Below are 12,614 nucleotides of genomic sequence, written 5' to 3' on the forward strand. Positions count from 1 at the left end.
AAAAATGTCAGCAGTTAAAGAGGTGAAGACAACTGGCTCTAACTATTCCAAATACACCAGGAATAAGTGGGGATTTTATAGCCAAGGAGCAAGGAGCAGGTGTTCGGAAAATCGCTAAGAGGAAGCATCAACTGGGGGGGGGGAGTCTGGCTGAACCAACCTAACAGGAGTCCCATTGAAGGCAGGCCAGGGGGTCAGCTACGAAGGGTAGGGAGTAAAGATTTTTGATCACCTATGGAGGGTGTGGGATTCTTGCTAAACTGCCGTGTAGCAATGTTACTTCTTAACACTGCCTGTACGAGGACGTGCACACAAGGACCTGGGAGAAGATTCAGAAGCCTGGCCTGAAGTTTGACCAAGCAAAGAATCTTTAACACAATCTCCTGATTGTTGAAATAATTGGTCTCTTTTTTTTTTTAATAACAGCTCTATTGGGATAAAACTCACATACCAAAGAAGTCAACCATTTAAAGTGTCCCATTCAGTGATTTTTAGTATATTTCCAGATATGTTCAACAAACACCACAATTTGAGAACATTTTCATCACATGTAAAAGAAACCCACACCCTGTTAGTCTTCCTAACTCTACTCTCCAAACCCCAACCCTAGCAAACAATAACCAATTTTCTGTCTCTATGGGTTTGCCTATTCTGGACATTTAAAATAAATGCAACCATGCAATATGTGGCCTTTCGTGTCTGATTTCTTTCCTTCAGCATGATGCTTTCAAGGTTCATCTATGTTGTAGCGTGTATCCGTACAGTACCTCGTTCCTTTAGATTGCTGGAGTATAGATTGCTGGAGTTTATTTTGTTGCGTGGATATACTACCTTTCGTTAATCCATTCATCAGTTCATGGACATTTCAGTTGTTTCCACATGTTGACTATTGTGAATAAGGCTGCTGTAACAGTCATGTACAGTTTTTTTATGGACGTATGTTTCCATTTCTGTTGAGTGAAATTGGAATCTAAGAGTGAAATTGCTGGATGTGGAGGCTAAAACAGCTCCATCTTGGAAGCTAATCCTCCATGTTGGCTTCTGATTAACCCCTGTTCTGGGAAGGCCTCTAAGATTTCTACTTATCTATTTTCCTTGTGCAAGAGCAGGTACCTACCCAGTATGTACTGTCCTTAGTTCAAACAACTTTGATGTAATTATACGTCAATTGTCCTACACATCCTTCTGAACCACCCCTCTCCTATGGTATATATAAGCCCTAAGGGGCTGTAGTGGTGGCTCACACTTATAATCCCAATGCTTTGGGAGGCTGAGGCTGAAGGATTGCTTGAAGCCAGGAGTTCGAGATTTGCCTGGGCAACAGAGCAAGACCTGGTCTCTACAAAAAATAAAGAATAAAAATTAGCTGGGTGCAGTGGCACACACCTATAGTCCCAGCTACTGGAGAGGCTGTCAGGAGGATCACTTGAGTACAGGAGTTTGAGCCTTCTGTTGTCGTGGACCGTCCAGGACGGGTAGGCACGTCTGCCCGGGGTCTCTCGACCTGCAAGAGGCTCCCAATACCTGGAAGAGGGAGTGCACCTGGAAAAATAATAAAGACAGAGAGAGAGAAAGCGAGGCATCTGGAGGGCTGATAGGCTGTGCCTAAACAGCAAATTTTATTTTTCAAAGGCCAGGAATAAATACACTTTCTTGGCTCTGGTTTACCTCATAGCAAGAGGAATGCAAATGTATGCCTCACATGGCCTATGCAATAGAGAAGTCAGATATGCAATCAGTGGTTGTAAAAAGTAACAGAATTTCCTGTAATCACAAAGCTTGCATCCAAACATTATTCACAAAGCTTGTTTACATCCAAACATTATTCACAAACATCATTCCTCCTGGCTGCAGGTATCTCTGGTTTGACCTTGTTTTAGAACTGAGATGTGAAAAGGTTTTTTGGTTTTGCTCATCAGAATATCTTTTAATCGGATTCTCCTTTGTCTACTCCTGACTCAACTTAACTCAACTTCCCCATTCAGGAATCTCTGAGTCAGGAATCAAAGCCATCCCTTATGGTGGCATTTTGCTTTGCAAATATCAACAGTTAAACCATTATCTAGGGTACAAGGCAGTCAGGTAAGTAAAGGTTAAAACTTATCCTTAAAGAGTCATAAAAAGGTTAAAAGCAGGAACCGGTTGCTGGTAGAGGGTCACTCAGTCTAGCAACAACACATAGTTTTAGGCCCAAACGATATCGTGGTTGATATTAGAAACCTATCGTTCATCTTTCAGATCCTCTTTCCGGATAGCTCGACTGCCTCCAGTAGGAAACTGTGTTTGGGATCAAACTCACCGTATAGTGAGACTCACACCTTTTGGGGGTCTCACATGGGAATGTTCCCCACATTCTGTGAGCATGATTGCACCCCAGCCTAGGCAATACAGAGAGAGAGAGAGAGAGAGAGAGAGAGAGAGAGAGAGAGAGAGACCCTGTCTTTTTTTAAAAAAAAACTCTAGGGGTTAATGGCACAGCAATCTACCATCTCATCTTGCTGCCCAAGACACAGCCATGGCTTCTGTTCCTAAGTAGTTATTAAATTTTTATTCCTAAGGAACTGTATTTGTCAGCCTCTTTCTTCGCCTCCCAGCATCCTGGGACTTTGAGACAGATTTGTATAGGCCTGCCCACCACAGAACACTGGGTCATGTGGTAACTCCATGTCTAAATGTTTGAAAAACTGCCAGACTGTTTCCCAAAGTGGCTGTACCGTTTAACACGTTCACTAGCAGAACAGAAGTGTTCCAGTTTCTCTACATCTTTGCCAGTATTTGTTATTTACCAGACTTTTGTTTAGAGCTATCCTAGTGGGTGTGAGTGATATCTCAATGTGGTTATAACTTATTAATGTATGCTGAGAATGAGCCTCTGATTATTTACCTTTGAGGGATTCTTGAATAGAAATCATCTACATTTCTTCTTCACCTTAAACAGCTAGTGTGCCAATGTCTTAACAAGGTTCAAGGGTGGCATATCTGACAAATGCATATGAACACCCAATCATCACAGTTATGAACTACAAAAAGATCCAAACCTCTAAATTGTATGTTTGTGGAAACATATCTCATACTCTCAGAAGGATCAGGTTTTTCAGGTTTCGATTTTTAAAAGCCTCAAGGTAAATGTACATCTCAGCTCTCTCTAGTATGTCACTCTAGTAAGGGCTCTGAGGGGAAGGAAAGTAAACCGAAAATAAAACTGTAGTTGAGGCCGGGCGCGGTGGCTCAAGCTTGTAATCCCAGCACTTTGGGAGGCCGAGACGGGTGGATCACGAGGTCGAGAGATCGAGACCATCCTGGTCAACATGGTGAAACCCCATCTCTACTAAAAATACAAAACATTAGCTGGGCATGGTGGAACGTGCCTGTAATCCCAGCTACTCAGGAGGCTGAGGCAGGAGAATTGCCTGAACCCAGGAAGCGGACGTTGGGGTGAGCCGAGATCGCGCCATTGCACTCCAGCCTGAGTAACAAGAGCGAAACTCCGTCTCAAAAAAAAAAAAAAAAACTGTAGTTGGGTCTTTTGAATTTGACCCTTAGCAGCACTGGACGAAATGCTATGTATAGTGAGGACACCCATTAAAAAGTTGGGGAATAAATGAAGATGCCTGGGTACCCTGTGACTGTGACCGAGTCCCTTCCATGTGTCCAAGTCCTGCGCAGAACCTGTAACATATTAGTTCAGTGTTCTTGGAGGAATTTGTGATGCTGTCTGGTAGCCAAGAAATAAATACATGAACAGGTACACAATGAAATAAGGTAATAAAATTTACCAAGAGTTACAACATGACAAATTTCTTTTTTTTTTTTTTTTTTTTTGAGACGGAGTTTCGCTCTTGTTACCCAGGCTGGAGTGCAATGGTGCGATCTCGGCTCACCGCAACCTCCGCCTCCTGGATTCAGGCAATTCTCCTGCCTCAGCCTCCCGAGTAGCTGGGATTACAGGCACGCGCCACCATGCCCAGCTAATTTTTTTGTATTTTTAGTAGAGACGGGGGTTTCACCATGTTGACCAGGATGGTCTCGATCTCTTGACCTCGTGATCCACCCACCTCGGCCTCCCAAAGTGCTGGGATTACAGGTTTGAGCCGCCACGCCCGGCCCAAATTTCTTTATGAGTAGTACTACAAAAGGTTCTGTGAGTTCGGAGACAGATTATATTTGGCTGGAATAAGGCAAACAACAATAACAAAAACTCAGAATGTAAGTTATCTTCTTGAAGTCAAACATTAGAGGAAGACTAGATGTGATCTGATTGATAGGTAAAGAGTGTTAAAGAGGCCGGGCGCGGTGGCTCAAGCCTGTAATCCCAGCACTTTGGGAGGCCGAGGCTGGTGGATCACGAGGTCAAGAGATCGAGACCATCCTGGTCAACATGGTGAAACCCCGTCTCTACTAAAAATACAAAAAATTAGCTGGGCATGGTGGCGCGTGCCTGTAATCCCAGCTACTTAGGAGGCTGAGGCAGGAGAATTGCCTGAGCCCAGGAGGCGGAGGTTGCGATGAGCCGAGATCGCGCCATTGCACTCCAGCCTGGGTAACAATAGCGAAACTCCGTCTCAAAAAAAAAAAAAAAAAAAGAGTGTGTTAAAGAATCTCTCCTTAACCCAACTCTAGCTAAATTCTTCTGAGCCCACTTCTCAACTAGGCCTCAACCTTGGCCTATAAAATCCAGACACCCAGCACAAATAATTTAGTCCACTCCTCATCCCCCACATTAAAAAGCTTAAACAAATAGCCATAGTTTCTAACAGTTCAAGACCACATTCCTAGGATAACCCAGCATCCCTTAACATACCTGTCTGAAAAACTCAAGGCAATCAAAAGAATTTACTATTTGTGCCCAGCGCAGTGAGTCAAGCCTGTAATCCCAGCACTTTGGGAGGCCGAAGTTTGAGACCACCCTGGCCAACATGATGAAACCCCATCTCTACTAAAAATACAAAAAATTAGCCAGGCATGGTCCTGGGCACCTGTAATCCCAGGTACCAGGGAGGCTGAGGCAGGAGAATCACTTGAATTCGAGAGGCAGAGGTTGCAATGAGCCAAGATTGTGCCATTGTACTCCAGCCTGGTCAACAGAGCAAGACTCCATCTAAAAAAAAAAAAAAAGAAAAAAAAAAGAACTTACTATTTGTTCCAGCCAATACCTGACAAAGGCCCCTGATCACCCTTTCTTAGAACATTTAACAAGAAGGACTTAAATTATGAATCACTCCTCTGTCCCTTTAAGGTGTGTATGTGTCTCCTACAACTCAGTGTCATTCTGAAAGACCTGAAATCCATTCCGTTGAAATGTAATCATCAGGAAGTGTATGCCCTTGTCTTTCAGGCTCTGTGAGTAAACAGAATCTCATCTTCAGTATTGGGCAGCTAGCAGACACAGCTGACCTAATCACATTTACACTGACCAACCCTTTCTAGTTTTTTACTTCCCTTACTCTATTCCTTAGCCCCTGATTTCCCCCTCCCTGCTCCCCCATTTTCCCTTCAAAAATGTCCATCGGCGGGTGGATCACGAGGTCGAGAGATCGAGACCATCCTGGTCAACATGGTGAAACCCCGTCTCTGCTAAAAATACAAAAAATTAGCTGGGCGTGGTGGTGCGTGCCTGTAATCCCAGCTACTCAGGAGGCTGAGGCAGGAGAATTGCCTGAACCCAGGAGGCGGAGGTTGCGGTGAGCCGAGATCGCGCCATTGCACTCCAGCCTGGGTAACAAGAGTGAAACTCCGTCTCAAAAAAAAGAAAAAAAAAAAATGTCCATCCACCTTTGCACAAAAGTTGAATTCAGTTCATGCTGGCTCCTGTCTCCTATTGCAACAATGTATTACTGATGAAAATCTGTCCTTACCATTTGAACTAGTGTCTGACTTTGTCTATCTTTAGCAAAAGAAGGGAAGAAAGACAGTCAAAAGGATTGTCTTGAACAGCAGCTCAAAAGAGACAAACTTCTGCTATATAACAGTTTGTATTTGTGGAGAATTAAAGGAGAACTGGAGGCCGGGCCCGGTGGCTCACGCCTGTAATCCCAGCACTTTGGGAAGCTGAGGCTGGTGGATCATGAGGTCAAGAGATCAAAACCATCCTGGCCAACATGGTGAAACCCCGTCTCTACTAAAAATACAAAAATTAACTGGGTGTATTGGCGGATGCCTGTAGTCCCAGCTACTAGGGAGGGTGAGGCAGGAAAATCCCTTAGATGGCGCCACTGTACTCCAGCCTGGCGACAGAGCCAGACTCGGTTTCGAAAAAACAAAAGAGAGAACTGAAACTGAAGCTCCCTCAGCCTCCCCTCTTCAAAGCACCCACCCTGCTAGCATCTGCCCTCTTATGCTTTGTCTTCATTCCTGCTCTTTTAAGGTGCATTTCCTCCCATCAAAGACCAACTTTTCCTTTCTTCCCTACAATTTAGCCTTTGCAATGACCCTCTCTCCTTTCTTTCTCTCTCTTGCTTTGTCTATTTCTCCCTCACTATTGAATCACTTCTGTTAAAACACTGCACTCTGAGTAAAGAGACTCCCAAGCAGGCTTTGTGTGAGCAACGGGGCTATTTATTTACCCGGGTGTGGCTGGGCTGAGGCCGAAAATGGAGTCAGCGAAGTCGGGTGGGACAGGAGTTGGTTTTATAGGTTGTGGGGAAGGCAACGAAAAGTTACAGGAGTTAACAGTTTAAGCCGTTTTTTTATAAGCTGGGAGAGGGTCCTAGGTTTGCAAGCTGGGAGGGGGTCGTAGGGTGTGGAGTCACGAGGTTGGCCAAGCTTGGGTACAAATTCCAACGGCCTTGTCAATTGAGGCCGGAAAAAGAAACAATACAGGCCCGGCGCGGTGGCTCAAGCCTGTAATCCCAGCACTTTGGGAGGCCGAGGCAGGTGGATTACAAGGTCAAGAGATCGAGACCATCCTGGTCAACATGGTGAAACCCCGTCTCTAAAAATACAAAACATTAGCTGGGCATGGTGGCGCGTGCCTGTAATCCCAGCTACTCAGGAGGCTGAGGCAGGAGGATTGCCTGAACCCAGGAGGCGGACGTTGCGGTGAGCTGAGATCGCGCCATTGCACTCCAGCCTTGGTAACAAGAGCGAACTCCGTCTCAAAAAAAAAAAAGAAACAATACAAGAATGTCTCAAGTTAGCTAAGCGCCACAGGGGTTAATTATTTCTTCCATGAACTCAATCCGGGCTGGGCTGTACGTGCAAATCACAGAGATTGCCATGCCTTTCAAGGCACTGGTCAGAGCTTACAGTTTATATTTGAATATAAATGTGGTTTTCAAAAAACTTTCCCTTTTTCCTTCTTCTCCTTCCAACTCCCCATTCACAGAGGAACTTCTTGAAACATCTGCCTACACATGCTGCTCCATTTTCTCACCTTGTTTTCTTTTCTTTTCTTTATTTTTTATTTTTATTTTTATTTTTATTTTTTGAGACGTGGTTTCACTCTTGTTGCCCGGGCTGGAGTGCAATGGCACAATCTCGGCTCACCTCAGAGATTCAACGATTCTCCTTCCTCAGCCTCCTGAGTAGCTGGAATTTCTACAGTTTATTCCAATTGGATTTCCAGGCTAGGTGTGGTGGCATATGCCTATAATCCCAGCATTTGGGGAGGCTAAGGCAGAAGTTCAAGACCAGCCTGGGCAACATAGTGAGACTTTATCTTTACCAAAAAATTAGTGTCAGGTGTCAGCCTGGCACAATGGCTCTCGCCTGTAATCCCAGCACTTTGGGAGGCCTAGGCAGGCGGATCACCTGAGGTCAGGAGTTCCAGACCAGTCTGGCTAACGTGGTGAAACCACATTTCAACTAAAAATACAATTAAATTCGCTGGGTGTGGTGGCGTGTGCCTGTAATCCCAGCTACTGGGGAGGCTGACGCAGGAGAATTGCTTGAACCCGGGAGGCAGAGGTTGCACTGAGCCAAGATCGCATCACTGCACACCAGGCTGGGTGACAGAGCAAGAATCTGTCTCAACAAAAGAATTAGCCGGACGTGGTGGTGTGTGCCTGTAGTCCCAGCTACTTGGAAAGCTGAGGTGAGAGGATAGGTTGAGTCCAGGAGTTTGAGGCTGCAGGAAACCCGAACTACACCACTGCACTCCAGCTTGGATAACACAGCAAAACCCTGCCTCCAAAAGTAATAATAATAATAATTGGACTTCTTGTTCCCCTCTTCCCCACTATGATCCCCATTGTCCCTGATCACCCAGTGGAGCTTTCCCTGACATTAAACTTCTCTCCCCACCCTGCCATCTTAACTGTTCTTGCCCTGTGAATATCCCTCCGCCCCACCCTACCATCTTGACTACTCTTACCCCTTACCCCAACCCGCCATTGTCACTGAACTTATGGCCATGTATATTCCTTTCCCCTACCCCCACCACTGTAACTGTACCACTGCCCACCTTAAACCTATGAGGCCAACTGCTATCCCACCACCCTTCGCTGATGGCCTTCTCAGCTTCAGCCCACCAGACCCAGGTGAATGAACAGCCACGTTGGCTCACACAAGCCTGTTTGGAAGATGTCTTTATTAAATGCATTTAATATTCGGTACTATTAGACGCGAATGACAGTGATACATAGCATTTAATGTACCTCCTCACTGGAGGGCTTTGCTCCCATCACTTTCAAGGGCCCGCAGTTTCTCTGCTTTTCTCCTACCTTGATTTTTGCTCCTTGTTAGTCTCCTAAGTTGGTTTCTTTCCTAACTTGATGTTGATTCTCTGTACTCATCTCCGGGCAATTTCAACTGGGGCCACGACAGAGGTAATTTTTTGTATTTTTAGTAGAGACGGGGTTTCACCATGTTGACCAGGATGGTCTCGATCTCTTGACCTCGCGATCCACCTGCCTCAGCCTCCCAAAGTGCTGGGATTACAGGCTTGAGCCACCGCGACCGGCCTTCTTTTTTTTTTAAAAGACAGGGTTTCATCATGTTGGTTAGGATGGTCTTGAACTCCCAACCTCAAGTGATCCACTCACCTTGGCCTCCAAAGTGCTTGGATTACAGGCGTGAGCCACCACGCCCAGCAGAATATGTGTTTCTTTAAACTTTCTACTTCAATGTTTGCAAGAAAGAAAAGAAAAAAAAATTACCAAAAAATATATATATATTTGCAAGAAACCCTTGTCAAAGAGCCACCGCTGGCCCAGGGTCATTTCCCCAGCCTAGGCCTGCCTCCTGCCTCTCCTATTTCTCTTTCGCTACGGTTTTGAGAACTCAGCTTGGTTTGCTTGCCTTTGTGACTCTCAGCACACACTCTACCCTTTGCGGCTTGTTTTTCCTTAAGCTTAGCCACTCCAAAAAAAAAAAATAAATAAAGCTTTCAGCACTCTTCTTCCCTAATTTTCCCCCAAATACATTGACATTGGCTTTTTTTCTTTCAAGGGCTGTTTTCCTGCAGTACTGGTCCCAGGACACTACTGCTAATGCCACCAGCACTGCTGGTTATCATTTGCTAAGTACTACTTCAAGTATTTTTTTGTATGTTAACTTGTTTAGTCGTCATAACCATTCTAGGATGCAGGCACGATTATGCCTATTTTATAGATGAGGAAACTGAAGCACAGATTGCACATCTGGAAAGCGGAGGAGCTGGGATTGGAATCTCTGAAGTTTAGACCCGAAGCCCAGTCATGTAACCACTAGATCATATTGCCCTGTGAGAAAGAAAAGACACTTCGAGTCTGAGAAATGGAAGCCTCCTTTAAACAATTGGCCATGGTGGCCTGGGTCTGATTCCCTGTAATGCTAAGCACTTTGGGAGGCTGAGGTAGGCGGGTCTTTTGAGGACAGGAGTTTGAGACCAGCCTGGCCAACATGGTGAAACCCCGTCTCTACTAAAAATGCAAAGATTAACCAGGTGTGGTGGTGGGCACCTGTAATCCCAGCTCCTCGGGAGTCTGGGGCAGGAGAATGGCTTGAACTGGGAGGCAGAGGTTGCAGTGAGCCGAGATTGCGCCATTGCACTCCAGCCTGGGGGACAAGGGAAAGACTTCATCTCAAAAAAATAAAAATAAAAAACTTAAAAAATCAGCCAGGCATGGTGGAGCACACCCGTGGTCCCAGCTCCTTGGGAGGCTGAGGTGAGACAATCACTTGAACCCAGGACATTGAGGCTGAAGTTAGTAGTGATCACACCACTGCACTCCAGCCTGGGTGACAGAGCAATACCCTGTCTCAAAAAACAAAAAAACAAAAGTCAGACCCACAGGTGTTGGAATGAGACTGCAATCATATTCCACCCATATCCCCTCACCCTCTTGAGCTAAGTAATCATTTTGAGGTTGTTTGTCATGTGGCCTCTAGACTGGCTGATGCCTCTAGTCGCTATAAATTAACCTAACAATGCCATATGCTGGACACCATAATTCATACCTAAGGGCTCAACAATATGTAGCCAATTACTAGCAATGTTATTATTATTATTATTATTATTTTTGTGTGTATTTTTAGTAGAGACGGGGTTTCACCATGTTGACCAGGATGGTCTCGATCTCTTGACCTCGTGATCCACCCGCCTCGGCCTCCCAAAGTGCTGGGATTACAGGCTTGAGGCACCACGCCCGGCCTATTATTATTTTTTTAAAAAAGATGAAGTCTTGCTCTGTCACCTAGGCTGGAGTGCAGTGGCGTAATTTCAGCTCACTGCAACCTCTGTCTCCCAGATTCAAGCAATTCTCCTGGCTCAGCCTCCCAAGTAGCTGGGACTATAGGCACATGCCGCCATATCCAGCTAACATTTTGTATTTTAGTAGATACAGGGTTTCACTATATTGGCCAGGCTGGCCTTGAACTCCTGACTTCAGGTGATTGACCCACTTGCGCCTCCCAAAGTACTGAGTTTACAGGCATAAGCCACTGAACCTGGCAACGATGTTATTTTATTTATTATTATTTTTTTTGAGACGAAGTTTCGCTCTTGTTACCGAGGCTGGAGTGTAATGGCGTGATCTCGGCTCACCGCAACCTCCGCCTCCTGGGTTCAGGCAATTCTCCTGCCTCAGCCTCCTGAGTAGCTGGGATTACGGGCACGCGCCACCATGCCCAGCTAATTTTTTTTTGTATTTTTAGTAGAGACGGGGTTTCACCATGTTGACCAGGATCGTCTCGATCTCTTGAGCTCGTGATCCACCCACCTCGGCCTCCCAAAGTGCTGAGATTATAAGGTTGAGCCACTGCGCCTGGCCCAACAATGTTATTTTTGTAGACTAATGAAGATACCTGACACACAACTTTTATCATCACTCCCTCTCCTGATTCATTGTTTTTTTTTCTTTAACAGCTCCAACCTCTCCTTTGTTCTCCAGAGCACTTCCCAAGGTAACTTAGAAGTATTTTCTGGGCTGCAGTCCTCAACTTTAGGCCAAATAAACTAACTGTTAATTTTGGCTCAGAAAGTTTCTTTCTTTAGGCCAACACTCCTAAAAATTACAAATGAAGTGCCCGGCGTGATGGCTCACGCCTGTAATCCCAGCACTTTGGGAGGCTGAGGCGGGTGGATCACCTGAGGTCAAGAATTTGAGACCAGCCTGACCAATATGGTGAAACCCTGTCTTTAAAAAAACAATAATAACAAATGAAGTTCAGCACCAATATGGTGACCTCCCAGGAGCAGGGAACCACCAGGTTACCTAAGGAGGGGTGAACTGGCCCAGGTCAGAAACGGAGCAGATCAAAACTCCCGTGCTAATCAGTAGTGGGATCGTGCCTATGAATAGCCACTGTATTCCAGCCTGGGCAACATAGCGAGGCCTCGTCTCTAAAAAAAAAATAATAATAACAAATGAAGCTGAATGGACATTCACTTTCTGATTTCATCTTCTTGGTGATAAGAACTATAAAATCCTTTCCTTGGCCGGACATGGTGGCTCACGCCTATAATCCCAGCACTTTGAGAGGCCGAGGTGGGTCGATTACGAGGTCAAGAGATCGAGACCATCCTGGTCAACATGGTGAAACCCTGTCTCTACTAAAAAATACAAAAAATTAGCTGGGCATGGTGGCGTGTGCCTGTAGTCCCAGCTACTCAGGAGGCTGAGGCAGGAGAATTGCCTGAACCCAGGAGGCGGAGGTTGTGGTGAGCCGAGATCGCGCCATTGCACTTCAGCCTGGGTAAGGGAGAGAAACTCCGACTCAAAAAAAAAAAAATCCTTTTCTCATTCCTCATCTGATCCCACCTTTAATAAAGGCCATATGGATGCTTTTATTCCTTATAGTCCTTCCTTACAACATAAAGACAAGAATAAGCTGAGCCAATTAGGACAACCAAACTCCCCATATGAATTCTTCTCCCAGCCTATTGCTTAGGATTTTAAGTCTGCCGCTGATGATTCCTCATGCTGCTCACCCATAGAGTCCAGACTCACATCTTCCCATTTTCTCCCTCTCCCATCTCCTCTTTTTTTTTTTACCTCCCCCATCTTTCCCTTTCTAGAGCAACAGTTCTCAAACTTCAGTGTGCACCAGAATCACCTAACTTGTTTAAAATAAGAATTTTCGGCACCCTCATAGTGTGTGATTCAATAGATCTGAAGTTGGAACTGAGAATCTGCATGTTTTCCATTTTTAAAAGTTTTTTAGAGACAAGGTCTTATTATATTTTCCAGGCTGGG

At 45.3% G+C, this 12,614-nt stretch overlaps 1 non-coding gene across 1 annotated transcript; it reads right to left on the reverse strand.

Annotated features, from left to right (window-relative positions):
- Positions 1-2,928: 2,928 nt before the first annotated feature.
- LOC120362449 (small nucleolar RNA U13) lies at positions 2,929-3,032 on the reverse strand. The gene has a single exon (XR_005578356.1). It is a non-coding gene; the product is annotated as a small nucleolar RNA U13 (small nucleolar RNA).
- Between the last annotated feature and the right edge of the window lie 9,582 nt (positions 3,033-12,614).

The sequence above is a fragment of the Saimiri boliviensis genome, chromosome 15 (genome assembly GCF_048565385.1).
Source record: "Saimiri boliviensis isolate mSaiBol1 chromosome 15, mSaiBol1.pri, whole genome shotgun sequence".
Lineage (NCBI taxonomy): Eukaryota > Metazoa > Chordata > Mammalia > Primates > Cebidae > Saimiri > Saimiri boliviensis.